This window comes from Hippoglossus hippoglossus, chromosome 15 (genome assembly GCF_009819705.1).
Source record: "Hippoglossus hippoglossus isolate fHipHip1 chromosome 15, fHipHip1.pri, whole genome shotgun sequence".
NCBI lineage: Eukaryota > Metazoa > Chordata > Actinopteri > Pleuronectiformes > Pleuronectidae > Hippoglossus > Hippoglossus hippoglossus.
This window is the reverse complement of record NC_047165.1, coordinates 8,139,426-8,166,288: the sequence shown is the minus strand read 5'-3', so window position 1 is coordinate 8,166,288 and position 26,863 is coordinate 8,139,426. Positions and strand designations below refer to the sequence as shown.

General features: G+C 42.8%; 1 long non-coding RNA gene across 3 annotated transcripts in view; it reads left to right on the top strand.

Annotated features, from left to right (window-relative positions):
- LOC117775748 overlaps positions 1–26,863 on the top strand; it is an 82,260-nt gene that overhangs the window by 20,808 nt on the left and 34,589 nt on the right. For all 3 annotated transcript variants that reach the window (XR_004616317.1, XR_004616316.1, XR_004616318.1), the window contains one exon: positions 6,504–6,589. This is a non-coding gene — a long non-coding RNA (uncharacterized LOC117775748). The remainder of the gene's footprint in view (positions 1–6,503; positions 6,590–26,863) is intronic.

The following is a 26,863-nucleotide window of genomic DNA, read 5'->3' as shown; positions in this document are numbered from 1 at the left end:
TCTTCCTCCTTAAACTGCCGCACAAATAGAGGCGCAAGCGTGCATGTGCTGCAACACGGGCAAATGCAAAATCAACACAAAACACGGGCATTGTAAACACTAATAGAAGCCACATGATGGTGATATTAGATTCAAGTTTCTATTCATTGGCGGAGAGTAGCAGGTGTGTGTTTCATTACCCACCAAAGAAAACACGACTCCAGTGTAGGCTTCTTAATGTAGGGGCTTGACCCACTAATGAAAGCAGACAAAGAGAGCGATCTAGAGGCAGCGCCCACTCTGTGTCCACTTAGCACCAGGCTGGAACCTTTGCCAATTAGGACCTGTTTGTTTGATGTGACAATTAACAAGGAGGCGCTCGCTCATTAATCCCTATGCGGTTTCACTCTGCTCACTAAGATTTCCGTCTTTGTCTCAAACGTCCAGCGTGGAGGATGTTTAAGAAAATGAGAAGATTCTCCGTCAGTTTATCAAGTGGTCATTTTGTGTCGGTGTGTATTATCGTGTAGATCGTTTATTTTTAAAGATTAGCAAATAAGTCATTTTATTGAATATGGCCCTCATAAATATATAAGCAGACATGCTGGCTTTGTTTTGATGGATGATCAATAGCCACAAATGCTGATTACATAAATAAAGTGGTCATACCTTCTTGATATTTACTCACAAACTCATGAACATTGTTTTAAATCAGCCAAGCTATACTCGAAACGTGTCAGGGAAAATAACTGTTGTGTGTGTGTGTGAGACGATGTGTGTGACCTCAGGTGGAGGTGCACACTGATGCTGTGCGTGCCATGACAAAAGGATGCTAATACAACACCCGGCATGCACATTTAAATTTCAGCATTTCGCCACGCCACAGCTTTTCTCTGGAAGAGAAACATTTGAAAACACATTGTTGTACATTTGCCGTAAGTCAGTGGTTGGCCTTTGTTGTTTCACACAGTCCTTATTCCAGATCAGTGGGACGGCCGCGCTTTGCATATTTCTCTGCTCTACCAAACAAATTGAGTTTGTATATGCAAAGCGTATGGCTTTTCAAAGATAGAGTTTTAGACAAACAAAGACCTCACACATATCACCCTCATACCCGTTTTTCCCTATCGCTCCGACAGTGTTTTCTGATCTGATTCTTGAACAGAGTTTTACAAACAGCTGAAATCCAATGTTTTCACAAAGACTCGGGTGCTTGTTAAAGATGTGAGAGGGTCTCAGCTGCTTCATGCAGATGTTTAACACCCACTCCTGTTACATCCGGACCTGGGATTGTTACTGCTTATATCAACACAGTGAATACAAATGTCTTTAAAATTTAAAATCAAAATTTACTGCATATGTTAAGTAAATGTACAGTATATTGAATGCGTTAAAGAATAAAGAATTAAATCAACAACAAATGTTTCAGCTGAAGGTGAAGATGGCTGGAAGCTGTTGCAGTGGCCGTGCACTAGGTGGTGCCCCATCTCTTCACCAAGACAAAACCGTGTTCTAGTACTTTTCTGCTAAAGCCAACACTAAACCTGATGTGACAGAGCTGTGCAGGGGAGCCGGGCTGTGGAGTTACCAACACTGATGGATGATGTTTTATCAATCTTTTTGTTTTATTTATATATATCTTCAGACAAAGTGAACTTGTATTATGGGTGTTTTATTTATAATATAGGAACAATGCTGTATGAGACAGCGTATGAGCACATTTGCACATATTTACACACATGGCGTGTTTGCAAATGTCTTAACGAACACTTTTAATACCTCTTTTATACACACACACGCAAACACGCATATATTATTCAGACAAATGTATTAAGCCTACTTATATTTATAGTATAAGATAAAAGTATTTAGTGTCTAGTAAAGTGTATGAGCAGATTTACACACATGGCATATTTGCAAATGTACAAACATACACTTTTATACCCCACACACATATTCACACCCACTCATAAGTACATACAGCTGTGAACTCTCTCTCTCTTTCTCTCTTTCTCTCTTTCTCTTTCTCTTTCTCTCTCTCTCTCTCTCTCTCTCTCTCTCTCTCTCTCTCTCTCTCTCTCTCTCAATAACTCATAATAATGTGATCTGAGCAGAGAAAACTAGTGCCGCTTGATTAAAAGAGATTCAGGTGATGAAGGCTCCAGCTCTTGGTGCTGAGGGCCTATAGTTTCAGCCGAGCCCAGGGCAGCAGCTGGAAGCGTAATTACACGACCTGATTTATACATCATTAGAGCCTCCATATAAGTCACCCGTTTTGAAAAGAGCAGTTAAGCTACTTATACTTTTCACAAAACAGCAGCGATTCGGTATAAAATGAATGTATGCCGCTCCTCTGAAAGCATATGGTATATTTCTCACCTATTAATAATTCAAGTTGAATGAGCAAAAATTAGTTGGCTCGGTTACCGCTGCGTTTGTCCCACATTAATTTCACCGACGTTTTGTAAATGGGGCTATTACGCTAAAAACAAAGCAGAGTGAATGACCACGCTTTGCCGTACTTAGGGAGGGGGGGGGAGAAATAGAGGGCCTCATTCGTACACCTGTCATTTTCAAACAAGGCACCATTATGGCTCCGCGGACAGGGGAGATATCACACCTTTCATGGTGCCTCTGTCCCTTCTGTGGAGAAGCAGTAGCCTTGAAAGTGTTACCTGTAAGAGAGAAAGAGCCATTCGTAATATGAAAATCCAGACTATTTGCTTTTCACCTCGCGGCCTGTCAGATGACTGCGTTTTGGTCGGCGTTTCAAAGTGAAAGAAGCAAATAATTAGCATTTCTACAGAGGCTATTACGGAGCCTGCGTGCGCTTTACTCCACGCGTTCTTTCATCGTACACGCTGAGCTTCTTCTCAACTCTTAAACTCATAACTAAGGTTTGATTGAAATCAAATGAGGCCCTCATTATTTGGCAAGCTGCGGAATATACAAGTGAACAGGTGTTCTTTTAGACATATCGGAGCATATACATTTTAACAACCCTTGACACCTTACACACACGCTAATTTTAAGATACGCGCACACACAAACGCACACACACTTACACACATACACATTCACTTTCGACACAGAAGGAGCAGCTCAATGGGGCTGAGCACATTGTTGCTTTAACCTTCTGCGCCAGTTATCCCTCTCAGAGCTCCAAGCCTTGGCAGCTAACTCTATTGGCTTTTTGTCATGGAGCCTTGGCTTGTACAGTGGCTGGGGGGTGGATAGCGAGTGGGGCAGGGGGGTGTATACCGGGCGAGAACAAAACAGCGAGAGAGAAAAAATCTTTCCTTTCACATTATTTCTGAAGTGAAGTGAGTGTGAGCAGGGGCTGGAGGAGGCCTATAGTCGAGGCTTGTGGAGGCCCCGTCGTCTCGGGGTCATTATGCTCGGCAGATCATTAGGCTCTGAAGAGGAGGCACACGACACAGCCGCCCCCCCCCCCCCCCACACACACACACACACACACACACACACACACACACACACACACACACCCCACCTGACCCCTCCACTCCTCGCCAAGGCTGAACGGCGAGTAAATGACCTGACCTCTGCCAGCCCCCTCTGCTAAATACTTGTATTCCGTCATCTGAATGGCTGCTCGGCGCTGAGGTGGAAGACGTGATGCAGCAGACTTCCTCCCTAATCCTCTGACGTGGAAGTGGCTGAACGCGTTTCCTTTTGTCCCCCTTCTTCTCCACTTGGTGACCTTCCGCACTTTGTGGTTACAGAGAGTTTTGTGTCGCGCCCCCCAACCAGGTCAAGTGAGCTAGCGTGGAAATTGCTAAAGCAGGACTCCGTAATTCAATGCTCCGGTGTGCCGACTGAACGTGTTTGTGTCATTATGATATTTTACATGATGAATTCTGTTCTTAATGGACCCATTAGCGCGCAGGAAGAAACCAGCCGTAGAGAGGTCATATCTCAAATGGTTTGCAGTCGTAAATAAAAGGCCAGTGACAAGTGAGGAGCCGTTAGATTCGTATTGGCTGATACATTTATAAACTCGGCCCTCTCTCTGTCGCTCTCCTCCTTCCTCCCCTGCTATCTCTTCCCCCTTTGCTTGAATGTCACCACTCTGCGGGAGGATTTAACGTTGCTTTTAACCCTCACCGCTTCATAATTACCTTGACATTTACCCTGCATTCAATCAAGTTTTTAACAGCAGATTTATTGCAATGACTTTTTTGTATTGCAGAAGGCAGCAGTAATTATGCAGCTTATTAAGAGTCCTTGTGTTAATGCAGTTTCACTTCGATGGTATTCTGTTTCCTGTATGGAAGAGCACCGTGTCAGCTGACTGAAGATGGAGTGACACAGGAAAGGACAGAAATACTATTAGGTGAAGTATCAGATGACTTGGGGTATGAGCAGTGGAACAGGGTAGCACTGCCTCTCCCTCCTTTATTGCTCAGGTTATTATCACAACTGCTGGGGAATTGTCGAGACGGGGAGATAGGAGTGGCAACGATCCATCCGGGACTCGTTCATCACTACGCGCCGCAGCCCCCCGAATAGAAATTACATCTGCATCTGAATTAGTAACATTATTCGCCAATTTGGCTCAGAGTGAACATTGTTCCATTGAAGGTGGAATTAAATTAGAAAATGAGTGAGTCTTTAATTTTCAGATTATAAATCAGGGAATATAATTCACCCCCTTGTACCTTAAGGGCAATCACATTATCCTAAGCGACATTTTATCCTCAGCCTCCGCCAAGTGATCTCGTCACGACACGCAGTCACACACCAATCATGCTTCCTGGGGAAGCAGGAAATACATCTTCTCCTCCAGAATTAGACATAAAATATGAGCGTCTTCTCCTGCATGAGAGCTTATTTTACATGAAATTTGATGGTCCTTCTGAACTCATAAACACTGCAGGGAATTACTTGGTTCAAGTGATATAAATTCCCTTTTTAGCTCTGTAAGTGCATAATTTTGTTGGTTGAAAATCAGGTGAACACACAGAATATCAAAGTCCTACAACCATGGAATATATGACAGGCGGAGAGTTTTGGAAATGGAAAAACGCATGCAGCAACCGCTGAGGTTACACAAAGGCTTCGACCTCAACGTTAGGGATTTGAAACCACTCAAAACCACCACGGTGCTATTTGTTGTCGTAATCCATGTTTTTAAGGTGGTGCAACCCTTTTAAAGTTCCTACCAGGAGAAAGATTTTACCCTTTTTCTAAACAACTCTGTACCATTACTGTGAGAAGGTCGCTTGGTTGTAATAAACAGCGAAACAACTTATAGTCACACGTAACCTGGTCAAATTAGAAAGAATGGATCGACCTTTTACTGCCAGTCCTCGCTATGCTGTGGCCCAAAACTCTCCTGCCTGTTCATTTCATTCTGGCCAATGCCCAGACCTCATTAAAAATGAATGCAGTCCTTAAACCCCAACACTAGGCCTTTTCCATTAGGGAGAGAGATATGAGGGTGATAAACATTATTTGTGATCGGATATGAATCGTGCGAGGATTGGCTGCAATATTGGAAGCCACATTGAGAAGTGATTGTGCTTGAATTCCCCCATGCAGCTCCATGCCATATCACGGCTCTTGTAATTTGATTCCCATTCATTTTGGCCATTGTTGTGTATTATATTGAAAGCCCTATCAAGCTGATCTAGACCAACCAATTTGGATTTTTGTTATTCTGTCCCACTTGGTTGATTTTAAGCTGATCAGGATATTTGCCTGGCACAGTCTCGGACATTCTGAATGGCCTTATCTTACATTTAATTACCACGCTGCCTTTGTTGAAGCAAAATTCATCTATTTTGTGTAGTGGTGCTAGGGGGTGTGTTTCTGTCAATGTGCATAAAAGAGAGGAGTGGGGGGGTGGGGGGGGGCTGTAGAGAAAAAGACGGAAAGTGTTTGGTTCTGTTCACTTTTTGTCTGTAACTCTGATGTCACAGCCTCGTTGATATACTGTACAGGTGTATTTTCATGGAAACAGTGCTTTGGAGGATCCCCCCCCCCCCCCCCCATAAAAGGCAATAAACCTTGACAGGCTATTGGAGATTCACCCCTGAGCGCTCCACTGACAACCTCCCAGACATATACATTTAATATTCCATTGATTGATTGATTTTATGGGACATGGTTAACATTATCATCAATACTGCCCTCAGGACCAAGACACCAACATCGTAGGGAAAGAATAGTCTTGGATTAAACATGGAGAGATGCCTGATAAACATCAGTATGAAGGGATTTTCTTTTTCACAGTACACATGGTTTGTCTTCTATGTGTTGGTGTGTGTGTATATAAGGGCAAGTGTGCCTGTGTCTGGGCTTTATGTATGCAAGATGACGTACAGGCCTCGAGCACGTACCCACGGGCGCATGCATTTCATATGGAATTGCGGTACAAACGGATGCATGTCATTCCAAGCACATTTTACAGTATCCTCCACCCTCCCGGTGGTTTGAGCGGTATTAGCCTGACTGTTTGACCCCAGCACGGTAGTCATCGTGCCTATCTTACTTTCCTCCAGGTTCACTGACAGTCAGAACGGGACGATAATGGCCGCCCTTGGACACCCTGCACCACGGGGCATGGATGTGATGGGCTGCAGCTCAGGTACATATTAATATTAATACATATAAAAGCTGTCCGGCTGGCACAGAGTCATCTGCTGTACACACAGAGGAATGTGTAAATGTGTGTGCACGAAGACACACACACACACACACTCTCAAACTCACATCTGCATGCTTGCAGACACACACACATATACACAAAAACAAGTAAAAGGCCCATTATGGACGTAACTGCATAGCGTTAGCGGATGGACCGTTTCCCAAGGTCAGTTTGAAACATTTGCCAGCAGGAAACCTAAACAGAGTGCCGCTTGTTCACACCATTTGGGGAAAACACACATTATGTAAATGATTTTTCTTCTGCACACAACTAGAAACAGTGTGCTAATGGCTACCGTGTCAGCCAAAGCTAATGGTTGTTGTGTGTGTTTGCTTATGTGTGGACCGGATTGCATGTGCTAGTATTTTGTGCTGCACTGCACATGTCAGAGCGACATTGAATGCATGGAGGAATTCATTTGCAAAAAGTTTGTTGCATGTTTTGGTCCATTCACAAAAGCGGTTTGTTAAACGTCCACTAATAGAGATGAGATATGCAGAAAGAGTGGGTGACTATGATGGATGACGAAGTACACAATGTCACCCTGTCTCTCAACCTACAGCAGGAAGTGTCAGTGATCAAATGTTGTTTGCATATTTTTATGTTGACAGTTCAGTATCAGCAGCATCTATAGACAGTCTAAAGTATTGGTGCATTCATTCCTCATAGATTCAGGAAAAAGTCTGTTTTTCTAAAGAAATAGGGATGAGACCTTTCCTGTGTTTGGTTACAGGCCATGACGTTCAAAGACAAGGGCGACAGGGAAATAAACTGATACGATGTGGAAATTAAGCTACTGATGGGTGTCTGAGCAGCTGATATGTACAGTGAACTGAAAAGCAGGTTTCAATGTCAATAAGCAAATCGAGGAGCCCATTTCTTGTTTTCCTCTATGTTTCACATTCAGGAGATGTAACCGCTGAAAAGGAAAATTAAATATCATATAATGCAGTGAGGTATTCTGCATGGCATCTGTCAGGAGTAAGTGTGCATTGGGTGTAATCATATGTCACTGAGCTGTGTGCTTGAACTTTACAAAACCACATTTTTATCTGCACTCAAACTAAATTTATTTTATTTCCTATAATATCTACCAAGGTGTTGTTAAATCACAGAATGTTACAAAAGAGATAGGAGAAAGGAAACGGATGCTCTCGAAAATTAAAAAAGAGGTAAATCTTCAAGAACACAGGGGTCTTTGAATTTGACCCCCTCCTGGATGTTCTTATGTCCAACTGGGCGTTTGTGACTTCTCATGATCAACATGGGGCATCAAGAAAGGATGAACTCTGTTTTTATCTTAACATGGAGCCTGTAAGGAAGCACAATAAGTCTTAGGTGCAGTAAAGCCCATCAAAGAGCACTTTATATTTGAGGAAATTAAACCGTGGCTCCCTGGGGGCTTCCTCTATGAAAATACTTAACACTGTCGCTCTTGCTAAACAAAGATGCACTGAGACCCGTGATTACTCCAGAAAATGATTCCCCAAGACGGTAAAACTCAATCCAAAGTGACAAAAGAAAAATAATGAAAGAGCGATTGGACAACGAAGAAGAAGAAAAAAGAAAAGAAGTCTACAATGAGATAAAAACTCCCTGCTGTGTGAATTAAATAAAACAGAATTTTAATAGATTTTTTGCCTTTTATTGATATAATGAGACAAAATTTTGAACACCACATCCATTTTGTTCTCTTTAGTTTTACCTCGAGACTAAAGCAAACTCCGGTCTTCTCCAGAGTGGGGGGTTGGGCTGACACAGGTCATATTTCACCGTCAGCCTGACTTGCCCCAACAATGTGACAGCAGGTGACAAATAACCTGGCTCATGATTGAAATCTGACAAAATAACACTATGTTTTATAATAGCGTCCCCAAGCCGAAATATCGCAGCCCGCAAACTAAACAGTGCTTCATCACCTCCATGCCAGTCCCAGCGGTTCTCCATTAAGGGCCAGATCATTGTGTTTTGCCTTCCCCCGTCCCAGCTGACCGCCGAAGTGACAGCCCTGGCTTGCTGCGGCGACATTGAAAAATATTTGGACTGACAGGGCCACAAATCACACGCCGACAAGTTTTAAAACTCAATATTCACTCAATGTGCATCTGCTATATTCTTGTTAAAAGTGTAATATGGTAGTCTGTCCCCTCCGCCTGCTTTTATTATTACGGTATTGACAGCGACTATAATAAAGTTGTGCTGTTTTGATTCCGGGGAGGGAAGCGCCGGAGATGGAGAGATTGAAAGAGAGGGGGAAAGAAAGATGTGGGGGCGAGAGACGAAGAGAGTGGCTGGGATGGCTGAGCGCTCGCACGGCGCTGTAACAGAAGTGCTCCATTTTCCTGACAGAACTTCATCTGACATGTTTAGGTTTTGATGGTCTACCTGTGGGTTTCTTAATAACTCCTACAAACAAATCTGAAAGCATCAACAATATCTCGTCTAATATTAACATCCAAACCACTATTTGACCCTCTCCCTCATTTTGCATGTTATGGCTCATTGGAGTGTGATCAGATATCCTTTGCCTCCTCTAGACCCCCGTGCTCCACCACACTAGTGCCATCAAGCCAATGGTTACTCTAATATCCCCTTAGTTTGAAGCCTTGTCGACCATGTAGGCCCTAATGTGTGCCCAGCGCGCACGAGTAAGTGTGCTTTAGGCTCATTGTTAACATAAGGCCAAATCTGTAATATAGCACGGACAATTAAGTGCACAATTTTTGTATAAATGCAAAATCCCTCACTGTGAATTATTTAATTCCCCCTCTACAGCTCATTTAATAGAGCCCTTTTGGCGGGCGGTTTGAGTCACAGAAAACTAATTTGATTCTGCTCCTTGATTTAATTAGATTTTATGATGTATGGTATTGCTAATTCGGTGGCTCACCATGCGTTGTCGGCGCCTGTCCCTTGTTCTGGCGGCGAGCTGTCAGAGCCCCATTTTTAACAGTATTGAAAAATTCAAGCTTTATTATTGCCCCCTCACTCATTTTCTTCCATCAGGGGGAAAGTAATGAGCTTTTAGTCTCTCCTCTTTTACTCATCTCCCTCCACTCTCTCGTATGCGCTCTCTTTCTCTCTGTCTTTTTTCTGTCCACTTTTTTTTTCTTCTTCTCTTTCTTCCCCCCCTTTGAAAACAATAAGAGTGGATAAAGAGTTAGAGAGAGAGCACAGGGAAAGAAGTGTACGAGCAGGGAGGCGGAAAGTAGAAATGATGGCACCAACGAGTGCAATACAATAGGGGGACACGGGATGAAATGAACAGGGAATGAAATGAACAAATAAGATAGCAGGACGAGAGAAGGAAGATTGAGTAAAAGAGTGAGAGAAAAAGCATAAATGTGTCAGGGAGAAGTGGAATGTGAACGTAGCGGTGATGGCGAATGTGAGAGATAAGTAGCAGTTAGAGGGGGAGAAAGGAGAGAGCGGGAGAAAAAAGGAAAATGAAGGAGATCAGGGAGGCAAGAGGGAGAGAGAGATGGAGAGGAAGGGGGGAGGCAGTGGAGATTATGCCATACGCTTACAGCGCTCCAGGCTTGCTGCTCCAGCGTTAGCGCGCTGATTCATGAGTTAAGTTTCCCCAACTGCCCACGGCTATTAGCTTTCAGTTCCTTCGGCTGTCATTTAGACTCCAAAGAGTCTTTTGGTTAATGCACTGTTTTAATGAGAGTGCACCACTCGCTAATATATTTGACTGTATGAAAGGTCACAACAGGAAGCTAAACAGATTGAGAGCGAGCGGAGCGCAGTGGCAGCGGCGCCGACATGATGCCAGACAGGTTTCCCCCGCAAATGGATTGGAAATGGGGGTGTGGGTTGGGGCGTCAGGGGTGGGCAGCGGGGTTAACGTTAAACCTCTGAGGCAGCCCGCTATACACGGTGTCACCGTTCCACGCCTCATACCCCCTCTACCCAGCCTCCAACTGTGGGTAATAGGCCTCGGAACTGATGGGTTACTGCTCCCCCTCAAATAGTTACACCACATCCATCACCGGCTTTAACCAGAGAGGGAAAGAAAAGTTAGGGAGAGAGATGGAAAGAGACAGGCAATGGAAGGGGCTGGGAGGAGGCACATGTTTCATTACCCATATAATCACCAGTCTGATTGCCACACAAGCAATATAAGAGCGTCTTACAGCAGCCGCGGGGAATTTATAGCCGTCTGACTACAAGATTCTCACCAACTCATTAAACATCCCTGGAATCCTGAGCCGATATTGGAAGCAGTGGAACAAGCACAGTTCCAGAAATATGGAATTAGACTCAATAAAAGTTTGCAAATTGAAGAATCTAGAGTTTTTTTTTTTTTTATGTGTCTTTCTTCACTGTATCACCTCTGATATGATTTCTCTAACCTCAGGAGGCCTTATTTTCCGAAACCCATTATTCCAAGTCATCAAATTTTTTCGACAACTCTGCATAAACAAACATGGCCTCCGCCCTCCTCCCCTCTCCACACAGCTCGCCGCTTTGTCACGGGACACCCGTAAGGGACTGTCTCAGAGTAGAGGAGCCGTGTCTCGGTTTGGGCCCCAAACCCGATAATCTAACAGTAATCCATTCAAAACTAATCAAACATTTACAAAGGTGCCATGATGGGGAAGGAGCTCTATTCATCAGTGTCCTCCATCACCAACACGCCGGCCGACCTCGTTACCCTCGCGGCGTCTCAATCTACCTATGCAAATGAGACAGCGGCACGCAGGGTGAGCGGGCGACTGACAACCAGACTTGTGTACAGAAATTATAAACACACATTCATCCATTACGGCCGGAGTCGCATGCGTCGGGAAGTGCCTGGCAGTGAGGCCGCGTACAAACTCTTCTTCTGTTGCACAATTATTCACGGAGCAGGAAGTGACAGTGTTGTCAAGGTGAATTAGCAGCATGTGTCAAGCTTTTGTTATAAATCCTGCCCTACTGTAACCCTTATCCCCCCCCACCTCTAAGGTGTATGTACACATTTGATGATATATCAACACCGCTCTGCGATTAATAATTCAGCGAGGGTGATTCCACAGGGGGGGGGGGGGTTGTGGGGAGTCATGGGACAGGCCTTGTAGTCAGGGTTGAGGGGTTTTTGGGGGGTGAAAAGTGGCCTCCTCTCGCTGTAATCCTCTCACAGTGCCTGTAGGCCCCCAGACCTTTTTCCCCCATTACCCAAACCATTTGTTTATTGTGCAGTAATTACAAACCTTCAAGCCTAAAGGCAAACAGGCGGAGAGGTGCCGTAATGATGGAGACATTTATAACAATATATCATAACAGCGATGGAATCAAACAATGAATTTATGTCACGGCATATCAATATCAACGAGCGGCAAACCAGCCAGGTGGCTATTACTTCACGGCGAGTCGGGGCTTGTTGAAAACGAGAATATGCACTTGTTAAGGTGGACTATTATTGATTTGTAATGAACTGCATTCCCCCTTAAAAGCCTGAGTGTTCGCGGGGTAATACGTTGCATTTTTATTTCGCGATTTCATGCATGTTTTCTTCACAAGGTTAAAAACCGCAATCTGTTCTGAGACAAAAAAAAAAGAAAATGTTCTCATTTTCAGCACTCCAGAAGCCATTTAATGCTCCCTGTGTAAGAGTGGCAATCCCTATTACCGCTGGATAAAGTGTACCCTTTTTTATTTGAAATGAAAATGTCAGTAATTTCTTTTGAGATTGATGACTCCTTACACGCGGGCCCAATAAATGAAAAATTGATGAGGCTCAGTTCTCTCTTTTAATATTTAAGGCAATATTAAAGCCTCTCTTACATCTCATGGAAATAGTTTTATTTAAAAGGAATAAGACCATTGGGCATTGTTTACTGAACACCTCATGCATGTTTTATAAAGCTGGTGGCTCTTGGAGGAATTCAAAGGCCCTTGAAATCGTTACTGTTTTGCAGGGAGTATAAAACGACTTAAGAGGAAGTCGAATGGCATCGGCATTGTTGTGTAGCTGCTCTCGTGTTGTTGGATGTGGGCTGCTTTGATGAGGGTGCCAGTGGTGGATAGCCATGCCAGAAAGGGGAGGAGGGGGAGTCGCACAATAAATGGCTGAGATTTTATTTCTTCTATTGGGTCGTAATGTGTGCTCGGTGAGGAAATTGATGTTTAACGTGGCTGAGCGGACGAACGGGGATGAATTGCCATTTAAAACAAAGACCCATGGGTTGAAAGCGGAGGGAGCGGGGGGAAAAAGAGTGGATGTCAGAAGTAGGACAGGGAGAGGGAGCCACTTCAATTGTTCTGATAGTTTAAAACAAGCCAGAGGCAAGGAGAGGCCCATGCAAAGGTAGAAAATGATACCCGCATATTACCTGCTAAATTGTCTTGGTTCAAATGGTTCTTCAAATGGGCTGAAACAGCGAGCTCATACGTACGAGACGACACAATGGACCAAATCAGGCTGAGGAGTTCATTCCTCAGAACAAAGCCTGACCTGTGATGACTTTCATGGCTTTCACATACATAGAAAGCTTAATAATGCTGAATAAAGCTTTAGCCTCCAGTTAAATTACTGACCCCAAAATATTTAAAAGGCGGATGGTGGGAACTCCAAGGAAACAAAGCCCTGCCAGGATCGTTTATAGGACATTTATGAAAGACACTGTTTTCTGAAAGATGTGTTTTTGTTGCCCAGTGACACAGTTGACCGAGATTTAAGTTTTTGTAATTTCCTCAGTTATGTTTTTTTATAACTCCAAAATTGTTTGTGTGTACACGGCCACGAATACAGCGACATGCGCGTACAATGCTTGCATGTGTACACGCGGTATCACGCACACACACGCACACACACGCACACACATAGTCAGAAAACAGGATATAGTCAAAAAGCTTCTACACCAGCAGGACACAATCAGCAGCTCCAAGTTGAGGAGCCCATTACATTGTAGTGGTGGTTAACAGGGACATTCGAACTGAGAACCAAGATACTCCAGCTCCCATTTAGACAAATTAAATCAAGTCCCATAATGCTTTATGTATCTGTTGCCTGGGTTACAGATCCTAGCACACCAGGCCCCTTGATGGAAGGCGGAATGAAGCCTTTTATATCAGATGCTTCGACAACATGGGGTGACTGCTACCTGCCAACTATTATCAAAGGCACTGGTTTCATAGCCATGCCATATTTTTTGATTGATCTAAATTACACGTCAGTGAGTGAGTGAGATAGCGACTACTTGTACATTATTAAACTCCCCGAGCGGCTGCTCTGCTTTTGGATTGCTGTAATTATCCGTGCTGGAGGCACAACAAGTGGCCCAAACACAGCTGTTAGCCTGCCTGTGCACCCGAACACTGGCTGGTATTAATTGTTTCTGAACAGAAGCTACATTTGGCAGAGGTTATCGTTAAGAGGAGGGGTGGAGACATGCTGTTATGTCTGTATCTAAAAATGAACCATTTTCTGCTCTTATTTAAACAATAGAAAAAGTCGGGCTATTATCAGAATACAACAAAACATCTTGTGTTGGAGAAAGGGACTGAGTGCAGCACTGTGGTCCCAAGGTGAAATCTAAAACACAATTTTCGAAAGGAAGCACAGGATGTGCAGCTCAACCGATATTCCCCTTTACATCCTCTCTCCAATATCCCATGAACAGAGATTAATCAGACGCTGATGCTTTATATCTTTTAAAAGCAGAAATTCCGGTAAATCCTCCTGGCTTTAACAGTAACTGCCTGTGGCCTTCTGACATGCCATATATCCCACCCTGTGAGAGAGCGAGAGAGGGAGAGAAAGAGAGGAGGGCATCCTGGAAAACCTGACAGACCTCTGTGGGAGTCTGGTGTGGGTCATGTGACCCTCGCTGTCCGACACGCTGGCACCAGCCAGCGTTTGTGCCCAAGTGCTGGTATTATGGTGACAGTTAGTAAACGGGACATATCAGTTTTACCGCAGCGCCCTCTTCTACTCTCTGTGTTGTGAGCGCATGCTTATTGATAGGCCTGCAGGTAATAATACTTCTATTAATAATAATGGAAATTGCAATCACCTTGCTGTAAGGTTGTCCTCATGCACTCGAACATGCATGTGAACAGATTTTGTATTAAAGGTAATCCATACACAAGCCCCCATAATGTGTTTGTCTTGTTTTACATCATCACACACTATCAGTGTCTTTTGCTTGCAAGCCTTATTTCATTTGTTTCACCTCTTATGAGGACTGTTTGGTAGTGGAACAGCAGATGCAGACATTGAATTCGAATTCATACAAGGCAGGCATAATATCAGGCAATATAGAGGCAGACAGAGAGGCTATTGAAATGCAAATAGACTGCTGGGGCCGCGGCAGCAGGGAAAAGAAATTGGGCCGGATGACAATGCAAGTAAACCACTCCAGTTTGTCAAGAAGGCCACGCTTTGTCACAAAACTGGGAATGGATTTCAGAACAAGTGCTGCTACAGCACTAAAAAGAATAATATTCAAAAGTAGGACGAAAGGAGAAATAAAATAGATGCCCACTGCAACTCTCATGCTAAGATTGAGAAATGCCGGTAAAGTTAGCGTTTCCAGTTTATTGCTGTGTGTTTTCAGAGGGACCTTTTTCATGTGCGCTAGTTTAAGGGGGTCCATGAATGTGAGGGATGTTGAGAGTGACGGGGACACAGCCGTGCATGCACGTGTGCGCCGGTATACCCGCGTGCATGCACAGTTTCTTCATGCTTCATTCTCCTCGCGAGTGGCCTTTTCAGTGCATGGGTGTACTTTGTGAGTCAGTTCGGCGTGCTCCATCAGGAGGAGGGACAGAGAACTGGGAGGCCTCACCGGACCCTCAGCCATAATAAATTACCTACAAGTGCTGTAGAACAATAACACAAAAAAGTGCGAGCCATCCATTTCACCACCATTTACAAGAAATCAATATCAATACTTAATGCAATGTGGATGAAAAATGAGCAGAGATACAGGGGCATAATACAAGCTCAAATGAAAGACCTTGGAGTGCTGCTTCCCAAGGGTTTGGGGGATGAGGAGGGAGGCAAGAAAGAAAAAAAAACCCTGAACTGTAAGAAAGATTGCATTATGCCTTTTGTTTTTGTCCCTCATCTATTTTTGTACTTTAAGTCTCATAATAATCTCTCTTCTCAGCTCGGTTGTTTAATTGTTAATCAATGTGCAATTTTGGCTCGCCAACAACCCGCGACAGAACATGCACAAACATCTATTTAAAATATTCCATCTCTCGAAAAGAAGTAACATTCAATGTGGAATGTTTTTCCTATTTCTTTTGTTTTTTTAACTTTAGCAGTGACGGAGGTGACACAACCTCCAACAGCTGTCGGCCACGGGAATGCAGAGACTTTTCCTTAGCAGTCGGCGGAGATCTCTTTACCATGTCACAGATAAATCATCTGTTAAAGATAAACATGATCTATATTTGTCCTCGAGGCTTGCTGCATGATGTCATCGTAAGCCTTAACGTCCCATTTCATTGTGGTGGTTGGTGATGTATTGCAGATCCTCGCACGCAGTGAGGAAAACTCTTCAGCCTTTTTAAACTGAGGGACGATAAAGATACTGGAGTAAAGAAACTGCATATAAAATGATCAAACTCAAAGCCATGAAGATTTCAACTTGTTTACCACAAGAAATATATGAATAGTCTTTCTTTTTCCTCACATTCATCCCGTATAGAGAGATACACGTTTTATTATGCATGCACAGGGCATGAATTGTGTCTGCGGCGCTGTCACATCACTGAAGGACTACTTTTTTACTGCCAGGTGCATCACCAGCCTCAATTAGACTTGTCATCCGCAGTGAAAGGCCTTTTTAAATGCTGCTTTTGTGTTGTACTTCTCCGTGTCTTGTGGTGTGGTGAAGTTTAAACTTCCCGGATTCCCTGGAGGGCTGGCTCGCAGTTAAGTCAAAGTTTATATCCTTTTGTCACTCTCCTGTCTCCACGGCAGCCAACCCCCGCTTTTAGTCCCCGATGGCACATGCACTATTCAGCATATGAAGCGTAGTTGTGTGGGGTGAGATGTGGTCCCACCCACACTACTCTAAAATTAGTCTTTTGCTTTGGAAAATGATTTTGCTTTTGAACAAGTACATTTCTTTTGCCGGTTGACCGCGAGAAAAAAATTATTACAGATGTGACATAAAATCTGAAACCAGTTCAGTTTAACTGTGAAATCATTTTGCCGCCTCTGCTGTTGTTTCCATCCACCTCCTGCTTCCCGAGTCCGTCACCAGTAGATGGCACTGCAGCCAAGTTGTCAGGCTGCACAGCCACCAATTTCACCTGCCAGCTCAGGCTGCCAAAGAAAAAAGTGCAAATGTATTTGTTTCACCCGGCTTTGAGGGCTTTTTCAGCCGTTGTGTTCAGAGGCTAGATTCAGTGTGTGTGTGTGTGTGTGACACAAGGGGAGAATATCAATACCCAATATGCTCACAGGCCAGTGGCCGACGCTTCCAAACCCTCTGAGCGCACTGTGGCGATTCCCCTTTTAAAGTCTGCCCCTATTCAAATTACACTTTTGTTGCCCTGAAAACACAAGTGATCATGGCTCTGGTGATAAGCAACCAAAAACGGAGCATTCTTGTTGTCTCCCCCTCTTTGTAGTCCAGTTACTCAGGTTACTGGCCATCAAAAGCAGTGTGTATATTCTTTACTATTACGTCTGCCTACCTCTGACTTATCAAAAGGCGAGTAGCATCAATTAGCCTTTGGAGGATACAGTATTTTTTTGTATTGTTAAAGGTCTGGTGTCGAGTTCTGAGCGGAGCCATTGTCCCTCCTTGAGCTTCAGTCCTTTAGAGTGCATAAGTGTTTATTGAACTCAATAGACGCGCCGGGACAAAGGGACCTGATATTTCTTACTCACTTGCTGCATAGTTCGGATCATAATTTCACTATAAGCCGCTGTGTGAGGAAGTTTAGCCGCCATTCAGTGAGGCTCTTTGAACCTTATCACTGGCTTCAACGTACTGAGGGTTAAAACTGGGAACTCTTAAACGTGTTGTCTTAAAGGGTGTCCGGGGTTTTATGTGTGGAATTAGGAGGTTATGAGCTGAGGGGTTGACAGAGTTGGGGGAGCGCTGAAAGGATTGTGGTTTGACATGATATGTGAAGGCTGTTATCCATTGTTGTGATGTGGAGCTGCAGGCTAAGAACCAGAGAGAGAGTGCTTGGATTTCTGGCCAAAAATCTCTAGGTCTTAAAAATTCTAAAATATAAAAATCTCAATTTTAGGCCTTAAAAACTCATAGATACATAGGTCTTAAATACATTAAGCCAGGTCTTGATTAACGTTAATTAAATGCTACATCCGTCATGCCATTTTTAAGAGAAATGTTTTTGCGGAATAAGGACTCCATGTGATGTATTGTGAGATATTTTATTAGCACACTGTTAAAAAAAATACAAACAAGACCAACATGGAATAAATAACTGATAACTAATATCACTTGGCTTGGAAAGACCATTGATACCTACTGTCTTTGCCTGTTTGCAAGATAAAGTCAGGTTTCCAGGGTTATTCTCTACTCTGCTTCTTCATCTTCGATTATGGGTAAGTAGAAGTAATTCTAGGACTCTGATATTCCTCCATATTTGTCGTATTTGACGTAGGTCTTGAATTTCATTCATAATGGTCTTAAAAAGATCTTAAAACTTCTTAAATTGAACTTGTTGAAACCTGCAGAAATCCTCTAAAATGACATTCTTAGTCTTAACTACCACTTAATTCTAGACTATAGGCAAAATAGAGCTTTATCATGCATCCACAGCCCAAATCCCATCTTAATTTGTGCCTGTATAGTTTGTTTTTTGATTAGAAATACACCCGGGATCAAATATGTCTATGCGTTACACTCCCAGACATATACGTAAGTGATATTGCAGAGCAGAGTGTGACAAAGTTCACTCTCTTGTCGCCCCATATCCCCGGGCTGGATGAGCTCATGGCTGTGCTGTATGGTATCAAAGAGAAGTGTTTGGTTGAACTGAGGGCGGACCTCGGTGTCACTGTGCAGGCGCTAACATCAGTAAAACACACACACTTGTCACTCTGAATGGCTTTGAATGGCGGTATCACCATAACAGGTCATGTAAAATATGGCTTTTTTGCACACAGGTCATTGACACAGTTACAGCACAGCATTGTTTTTGGTTTTTATTACTAATAAAGTTGTTTAAATTCTTTAAAGGATTTTTTGGGGGTAAAGTATGCAAATATGCAAGTTTTAAATTATGAGAGTGTGTAAATGTCTAATGATATTAAAAACACTTTATATGTTGTTTTCATCAATCTTTATACAAATAAATATGACTAGTTGCAATTCTCCCTGCAGCTCCTTTTATAAAAATTCACAACCCATTTTCAACAGATAATATCTTTTAATGCCAGAATATGATTTATATTATCACAATAAGGACTTGTGCTTAACTTACATGTCAAATAAAGTTAAGGAAAGATTGTGGTCTTGTTTAATAAGACACAATATGTCTATTAATAATTAGAGCTTATATATCTAAGTTGTTTTAATCGGATATTGTCAACTGTCCCGTTAAAGATCACTGAGGTGAGTAATGATGTTTTAGATCCTTATTCTATTCTTTTTATTTTCAGGACTGTCAGTGATTTTAGCTACAGACATCAAATAGACTTTATAAAGTCTATTTGTTTGTGTTGCAATTTGTGATGTTAAGTGTGAAGGTGCAGCGTGTTTGCTCAGCCGCTGCAGGTCGGTTCAGCGTACAACAACTTAATTGCAAAAACGCAGCTTCACGTCGAGTGATATTAATTTCACTGGTGCCAAAATAAAACCAAATATTCAATAACTACACCCACTCATAGATTTCATACAGCCCCTCTCAGTCAATATCCTAAATTCTGAAGTTTCCTTCTCTGTCTCCTTCCCTCCCTCTCGCTCTCTCTCTCTGGCGATGATTTTTTTTTTTAGATCACTTCCATTAACACCGGCATGTTGAGCTCTAATTACTCACTCACTCAGCGTTCTGGGCTAGCCGCCACTCGTTTGGAAAAGCAATGTGGCCTGTTAGCAAGATGCTTGTTAACTGAATGCACTTAATTATATAAGAAGATGCAGTAATTACATGTAAATGTTGCATCGAAAAGCTGCCATCCAGCCATGCTCGCTGATTTAATAGGCACCTGTGTAGGATCCTTGTTTTTCTTTTATTTTAGAGTGAGGTTATTAATCGCCCGCTCTGATGAATATGCCAGATATTGTCTCCATGGTTGCAGAGGACCAGTCACACATGAACACTTGTGTTGTAGACTTACAAACCTATGCCATCATGCATGACAATATCACATTAACAGCTTGAAATGTACCGAACTTAGCCAATGCCATTGTCAATGAATGCAAAAGGAAGCAGCAACAAACTAATAATAGAACAAAATGCTATAATAACTGTTAAAATAATCACATGATCTGTTACAACCTGCATCTCCTAGCTTCTTGACTTTGGGAAAAAAAGAATCTAACATGACAATGATTCATTTATCAATATTCTATTGTCCAGGGCAAATGATGCAGCTCTAAGCTGAATTTCATTCAAGTCCCTGTCAAATGAAAGATTATTTAGTGTGTTTTAAGAAGGTGGAGTGCAGGGTGGAGATGGGGGTCAGAGTTGGAGAGCTCCCCAGGGAGGTCCTGAGGGTCCCGGGGACATCAGTCGTCCATTATGAGCTAATCAGGAGGGGGGCAGTGTGCAGCAGCGTGCATGTGTCTGTGTGTATCTGTATATGTGTGTGTGTGTGTGACACCATGTGTGTCCATATATGTACTGAGAGGGGGGAGGACAGGATGGAGAGAGAGTGCGGCCACGAGTGGTGCGTGTGTATATGCTTGTGTTCATGTGGTTGTAGGTGTGTGTGTGTGTGTGTGTGTCTCTCAGTGTGTTAGGTGGAGAGGAGACATTGGCCGTGTCTCTTAATCTCATAAAGCAGCAGAAGGCAGATGGATCCCCCAGGACATTACCCATGGAGGGTTTGTGTCCTCATGAACATGGGACATACACCTCCAGCCTCCAGATGCTTGCGGTTCGATACAGGCCCCAAGTCTGACATCCACCCATACTCTCACTGGGCTCTTTGCACGGCCCTGGGGAGCTGCTGTGTTAAGAACATGATATAGTATTTACAAAAAAATATTTGTAAATGGAGGCTTGTTGGGTCGTAATGGGTCCTGTCCATGCTGCTGTTCACAACCTGGCATCTTCGGGTGGAGGGCTGGAAATGCAAAGCAGGAGGGATGAATGTCAATAGACGTACTCCCCCACCCACCCCCCCACCCCCCAGACGACAGGCCCGGACTGCTTCTGTCTCCTTCAGTCAGCCAACACGTCCGTTCCGTGACTTTAAATCACTCAGCTAGAGACAAGCTAACGGCTCCTTCACTTACCGCCGCGGAGATGAAATCCCCTCGAACTTTGATGACTGAAAGTGCATCGCAAACATTAAGTCATATTTCATTTCACGCTCCTTGTTGGAGGAATGCCGCAGCGGATGTGAGGCTGTGAAATTTCCAGTAAAAAAATAAATAAATATGGCGCCTTTTTTTTTTTTTTTCTCTTTGGAACAAGCACTTTCAGATAATAAATTGATGTTTCGATTAGATGGGCTTTACTTGTGACCACTCAGGAAACAAATACGCCACAAGAAACAAAATATTGCAAGGGAAAACTCAACTGAAAACCTCAATTGATTTTCCTCTTTTCCTATAGCATGAGGGGGAAAAGCCCATCACTATGATGCGTTGGAAACACTAATAGAGCTGCATGTGATAAACGTAGAACTTAGAAAGTTTAAAATGTCATAGCTAGTAAACCCGCAAAAAGCTTTAATCTATTATAACTTAGTAATATTCAATGTTGTTGATTGAGAAATCAAAATCAGTGTCAAGATCTTATTAAGACAACCCTCTCCTGACAAGTAGTGTCAGACCATCCCAGTTGTGATGACTGGGAAAGACGTTTTTAAGGTTACGTGGATAGATAGCGCACTTTATTCCTGAGGACACTTAATTATACTGCTTGTTTGCGCTGTTCATTTGGAGGATACATGGATTAGTAGCCTGTAAGTAGAGGCTGCTCGGGGAGGATTGGATGTATGAGAGACACCTGATCCTTCCCCAGGCGCACTTTTACAGCCTCTGAAATGAGACACATCTTTGATTTGCTTGCCCTGTAAACAGACAGAGACATGAAGGAGCTCTGGTCTCGGCCTCGCTCCGAGCTGCCAAAGAATCCCCGGCTGAAAAAATGGATCCAGTCATGTTCCCGACTCTGACGTATTTTTTGTTTTTGCACTTCGCCGGCTAATGAGACGGAGGCATTTCCTGTGTTGCTGTCAGTGGACACTGATGGTGAGAACATATTCATAACTGACAGCAACAACTTATCAACAATGTTCCGATGTACCTCAGTAGTTTCTCTGTCATCGTGATAAGCCTGTTTTTTTTCCTCATCAAAAAGACACACACACACACACTCTCATACACACACACACAGACACCAAGACACCATAGATTCTTGTTGTTTGGGTTTCCTCATCCCCCTTGGGGCTCGTCTCGGCCTGTCAGCATGAAGGCTGCGACAGGCCCATGAACCGGCTGACAGTCTGTAGCTGGAGGCTGCTGGGCCACCAGTGCAAGTCTGATTAGATTGTACAACATATTCAGAGGAAAGATAAAACCACTATCGGAAAGTAGTTAGCTTTTGATGGGGCGATAGGGAAGTGTCAAGGGTATGTTGTAATCCAGAAAGGTTACAGATTTCTTGTCTGAGTGCAGGATCTAATAACTTGAGTTACAGTTGGATCCTCGAGCAGACGGAACAGGTTCTGCAGTGTGAATGAGACGTCGTATACAATACAGCTTTGTGAGGACAGCTTAGCACTTTATGGTGCGTTAACAGCTTCCCCAAAAAATGTAAGAACATGCAAAACTGGTGAATGAATCTGTATTTGATTTTCACGCTGAGTCGTCTCAGTGTAATGGGCCTGACACTGGAGTTCTGTATGTTACATGAATTGTACATTTTTCTTATTATCGACCACTAACAACATAAACCTAATGTAACCCCGCCGATAATAACTAGGACTGAATAAGTACAGTTTAAAGAGATTAATGTCGCGGTTAATTAATAACAAAGAAGTAGGCTAACTGCAGTTAATTAATATTAATTAACATAATTAATATTAATTGGTGAATTAACTATATTCAAGGATACCTCTTTAGTAAAATACAGCAGCTACACTTACCACAAGTACAAAAATGTGTTGTAATAAATGAATATTAAGTTTTCTGTGGTTGCTATGGTTGCTGCGTTTACTATTTGATGTTAAGGGCATTTGACATTTGTACATTTGAGCTCATGCATAATGATAATCAGGTTTGAAAAAAACATATTGAAGGTAATTACAAGAAGAGTAAGAGAGTGATAGCTGGCATTATGGGACAATGATGCTTTATATGTTGCTTATGCTTTGCTCTTAAACTATATCAGCCCATATGCCTTTTTGCTTAAAACAAGGTTTTATTACGACCAAACTGAGCTTCGATACTAAATATACCATGCGGCCCCTTTTGAGTTCAAACTATCTGTTTTAATTTGTGTGTGTGTGTGTGTGTGTGTGTGTGTGTGTGTGTGTGTGTGTGTGTGTGTGTGTGTGTGTGTGTGTGTGTGTGTGTGTGTGCACGTTGCAGTCTAAACAGACTACTTATCACATTAATGCCATGCCACCGCTTGTTTATCTAGACAGATGAATCATGCCTTAATTGGCGGTAATGAGCTCAGTTGTTTTTAATAAACTGTTCCCGGCAAAGTGAACAAGTGGAGTGGTGGGAGGTAAAGGCCAGAGAGGAAAAACCCTGGTCGATGTTTTAATTTAGACGCTACACGGTGGAGGAGTAGCTATATGCATTTCTCTCTTTGCCACAGTAAAAGATTTTTACATCTTTATACATGAATTTGACAGCGTGCCGAATTAGAGAGAGAGAGAGAGAGATGTCGACGCTGCCCAGTGAATCTGTTCTGCAGTGAGTGACCTTTGCTGTTGTGGGCTGAGGAGTCAGAGGAGCGCTGATGAGTCAGGAAGGAGGATGGAGGGATGGTGAGAGTTGCTCCTCCTCCAGACAGTCTGCCTCCACTCTGTGAACATGAAGCGGTGCGGTCGGCTAATGTGGCCGAGGAGAGAGCAGCGCAGCTAAGATGTCATGTCTGTCTGTTGGCTAACAATTAAATGTGGCACCTCAAGCAGATCAATTTGACTTTGAGGCTTCGGGTTTTAACTCACTCGTCTCTCGCCCTCGTTTTTTTTCTCCTCTCCTCTCCTGCAATTTCTGTTTGTTTTCCATTTTGGTGCATTAACACGTCTTATTTCCTCTAATGCCCCCTTATGTTTAATCATTTTTTCCCCTTAGGTTTTCCCTGTCTTCTCCCTTCATCAGACATGTTATCTTGCTGCTTTTCAAAGATGAATCCCAGCTGAAAAGTCAGAATTTAGCGGCATAAAGCAGGCTCAGAATAGAAATGGCACTAAAAGACCAGAAAACGGTACACGCGCCAGACAGGCTCCGACTGCAGGACGGAGACGAGCGACGCTGCAGGGAAACACAACACCAGCACAAACCAGCACTTGAAATATCACAGTCCAGCCTTCTAATTAAAGCCAAGACTAATGGGCCCTAATTGCATCGCTAAAATGTACCAGTTCTCTTCTCTTTAGTGTAACTTGACTACACTTCTCCCCGTATGGATTAATGGGGACCGGAGCTGCAAACTAAAAAGCAGTTAATTTATCGGAAGATGTGTTAGGGGGGATGAAAAGAGGGGAAGGAGGAAACACAGCAGAGGGGGTGGAGGGGGGAGAAGGAGAAGTGCATTATCAGCCTCTTGTTATTGAAGATGCATTTCACATCCGTCTCCAGAGGTTTGTATTTGTGTTATGCTTGTTAATGTTACTTATCTGTGACATTCTTCATATTGACCAGATTAGTTGAGTGCTGTAAAGAAAGAGGCATGTACATTACTTTTAATTAAAGTACCACAAGGCTGGTTTCTCAGGCTACATCCACACTACGACGTTTTCACTTGAAAATGCATCACCCCTGGTACAGATTGAGTTTTAGAGCCACTATAACTGAGAAGTTAGGAAACGCTGCTGGCCCCGTTTAAGTCTCAAGACTCTCGGGCTGCATTTTATGACAAAAACGACAAGAAAACAACTGGCAATAGAATCAGCTAGAAAGTAACATCGCTATTCCCTGCCGCCATGGCCGCCTTTACCTACAGAAACAGTTCCACCTTGTCGTCGGTCCCAGAAAAGAAATCCCTGCTCTTACTTTTGACCATTGCTGCTTCTCGTTTGTTGCCTCGCTCTTTCTGCAGCTAATAACCAAATGCTCCCAGTTTACTGCAGCGCACGCATGCCCAGTGTACGTGAGTGATTATGTGATATGGCTTTTCAGCCGTGTTAATATAGACATATCATTAAAACTGATACAGAGCCAAAACACTTGTGTGGACAGAGATTGTTTTAGTTTGAAAATGCTGAATGAAAATGTACGGACATAGTAGAATGAGAGGTGGAGACAAGGGGCTGAATGAGGCCTTTTTCGATGGTGTCTTCTGTAGATATGATGCAGGGTTTTAAAATGTTTCTGTTCCTTTGTGCGGCTTTGTTTTCGAGATAAAGAAAGAAAAAAAAAGGCTGGAACCATTTTCTGTGGCGAGCGAGACAAAATGTACTCGATAAGAGCACAATGTATGTGTTTAAATTACTCTCTCCCCAAGGTGGAAAACCATTAAGCTTGGTGCACCAATCAGTTTTTTCCCTCTGTCTTTGTTGTTGGATTACTCATAATAGCTTTTTATCAAATCTTCCTATTAATCCATTAGAGGGTGATATTCGTCTGTGGGGGTACTTTCAGTGCACGTTTCAGACATAGGAGGCACGAGCAAGAAGCGTCTGCACTGCATTTAAACTAATGTGCCTTCAATTCTGATGTGATACCCTTTACAATGCTTTACACAGGCTGGTGTATTGAGAAATGTGTTTTCAATATTGGCCTCGTTAACGTGCCAGTTGACTGTATAATAAAAGAAAATTGAAAAGGAATAGTGAAAGCACTCTCTGCATGTGTCCTCCACTTCTTTACTTCTCCCCAAGCAGAGAAACACATGAAGAAGTTAAGAGTGGTATTTGGATTTTAAAGTACTTTGCTTGCAGCTGTACTTTTAAAGGTTTCAGCCAGTCTCTCTGAGGTTATGAGCTTGGCCGTGATAGATCGGGTCACTTATTTTGGATCGTCTTCATAAAGTTCTTTAGATAAAATACACATGTTTGTAACGACACATGTATATATTTCATCCTTAATAAGCATCTGAAAAGAGTTTTCTGATCTTACACAGTTTGTGTTAAAGTCATGTTTAGGCACAATAACAACCTTGGCTAGTTTAGAAGTACTAACTACTTTGTTAATGTTAGAGGACCGTTGTCATTGTTAGAATAATATCTGCTTAGTTAAGGTCACAGAATACTACCCATCAAAATGTACGGGTGGTTCAGAAAAGGCCATCTCATAATCATTTAAGTTAAAGTACAATTAAATTCAATGGTTTTAAGTTGTGAAGGCTATAACAAAATCAAAGAAGTTGATTGGCTGTCAGGAAGGCTGGATTGCACATGTGCAGGTCACGCATCGTTGCCAACTCTGCAAGAATGTGAAGTTGGAAACCAGTAAGTAAAATAATATTGCTTGAAGATTTTATACTTGTTTTATTTTATTAATCCAGACAATATCCTAAAGCAAGATACCTGACGCTAACTACATATTGAAAAGTGGCAATGATATGAAATAATGCTAAAGATGTACTTAATGTACTTAACTACAAGAGGATTAAGCTTCTAGTAGTTTTGCAGCTTAAACTGTTTTATATCATCAACATTGCAATCAACAGCAGCAAAACATTCATTCCTCAATATGCTGTATGTTCGGCTCTGCAATGGCTACAGAGTATCTCCAGCTGTCCAGTCAATTGACAGTTTGACTCCATCCTTCCGCCTGACCAAACCTTTTCTCTTTAATTGTGCTCATATTGGACTTCCAATCAGGCCAATTTTGCCTCTAGCAATAGCTCAATCTGGCTAATTGGTTTGGGCATTTTTTTAAATTGTACTATATTGATTACGCGAGGTCATCTCTGTTTCACAAATAAGAGAGTCTG